Here is a 2,164-nt window from a genome sequence, read left to right as displayed (position 1 = left end):
GGTGTAGATAAGGAGTTTAATAAACAATCCATGACTATTCAACTCTTTATATTTTGAAAATTTTAGTAAAAGTAACAAACCTACCACCTAGAAAATTATACTTATCTGCAACATACAGCTTTGCCAGCATGGTAGAGGAAAAGCAAAACAAAATAAGTAAGAAAAGTTTAACATTTCACAAGAGATTTGCTTTTATTTTTTATTTATTATTTTTTATTTTTCATTAATTATTTACTTCTATTTTCTACTTTATTTTAATGAAAATGTCATGACCATAACATAAGAGCAGAATTAAACCAACATGAGAAATTATTTTTTCATAAGTTAAAATAAACTAGCTTGGTGATTAATTCAAAATTATATTACAAATTTCAGTGTTCTTGAAGTAAGTATCACTGCATAAACAAATGAGTCAGGAGTCATAAACTAATGATGATTCTAAATGTTATTTAGAGAGACATTCTGTACTTAATATATTTCAAATATTCTACACAAGGCAAAGTGGATCCAAGTAATCTGTAGGCAAAATAAGATTTTAGAGAAGTATATATTTCCAACAGTATTTATAAAATATTACCTTTATGTAAGGCATCATCCTGGACTTTGTGGAAAACACACAAAGGAGTAAGAAGTGGCCCTTCAAGAAACATATACAATATCAAGGTTTAACATGAAGCAGCATGTCTTCTCTAAGTAAAAAAAAAAAAACATTGTACCAACTGACTTTACTGAAACTTTATATTTATTGCTCTCATTTTAGGTCATAGTGTCCTTCTGCATGCAGGCTGCTATAACGGACATGATATAGACTTAATAGCTTATAAAGAACAGGAATTTATTTCTCACAGTTCTAGAACGGAGAAGTTCAAGATTAAGGAATGGGCAGATCCAGGGAGAGCCCACTTCCTCATAGATGGCTATCTTCTCACTGTAAACGTACATGATGAATGAATCAAGAGAACTCTCTGGGGTCTCCTTTAAAAGGACTGTAATCCCACTTATGACCTAATCACCTCCCAAAGGCCCCTAAGTTTTAATACTATCACTTCCAGAGTTAGATTCCATAATATGATTTTGGGAGACATAAACATTCACACCATAGTATATATAAACAAAAAAAGACACAAAAACAACAAACAAAAAAATTATTTTAACTACCTATTATTTTCAACTACATAAACTTTTAATTTGTTTCTATATAATATTAAATAACTCATTTGAGTGATTCACTTATATCCAATGCATCTGAGTGCAATTAAATTTGCTTACCCAGCATATCCAGAAGCATATTTCTTCAGACTATCCCATTCCCCACCTTACAGGATTTACCACAATTAGAAGACATGGGATAGAGGATAGATAGATAGATGTATACATAAACACACTTGTACATACACATATGCATATTTTTTCCTGTTAATGATACTCATGCAAATAAAATTTAAGCTCAAGAAACCTGTCTTGTGTGTTACTTAATATCCAGTTTTTAGTCAACATCCAAAAACAAATAATCCAATAAAACCATGGATAGAAGACATGAACAAGTGTTTCCCCAAAGCACACATTCAAATGTTCAGTAGATACATGAAAAGATGTCCATCATCATGTATCATCAGGAAATTGCAAAGCAAAACTAGAAAGAGATACCACCTCACACCTGTCAGAATGGCTAAAATCAACACTACAAGAAACAAAAGGTGTTGGAGAGGATGTGAAAAAGTAACACTTGTGGGGGCTGCCTGGGTGGCTCAGTGGGTTAAGCCTCTGCCTTCAGCTCAGGCCATGATCTCAGGGTCCTGGGATCAAGTCCCACATCGGGCTCTCTGCCAGGCATGGAGCCTGCTCCCTCCTCTCTCTCTCTCTACTTGTGATCTCTCTCTGTCAAATGAATAAAATCTTAAAAAAAAAAGTAACAATTGTGAACTGTTGGTGGTGATGCAAACTGATACAGCCATATTTGAAAACAGTATGGAATTTCCATAAAATTTAAAAATAGAAGTCCTTTGTGATCCAACAATCCTGTTGGTGTGTATTTACCCAATGAATATAAGAAAACTTATTCAAAGGGATTCTAGCACCCCTATGTTTATAGCAGCATTATTTATAAAGCTAAGATATGGAAAGCGCCCAAGTATCCATCAATTGATGAATAAATAAAGAATAA

Source organism: Mustela nivalis (genome assembly GCF_964662115.1).
Source record: "Mustela nivalis genome assembly, contig: HAP1_SCAFFOLD_285, whole genome shotgun sequence".
Lineage (NCBI taxonomy): Eukaryota > Metazoa > Chordata > Mammalia > Carnivora > Mustelidae > Mustela > Mustela nivalis.
Note: the sequence above shows the minus strand (reverse complement) of the source record.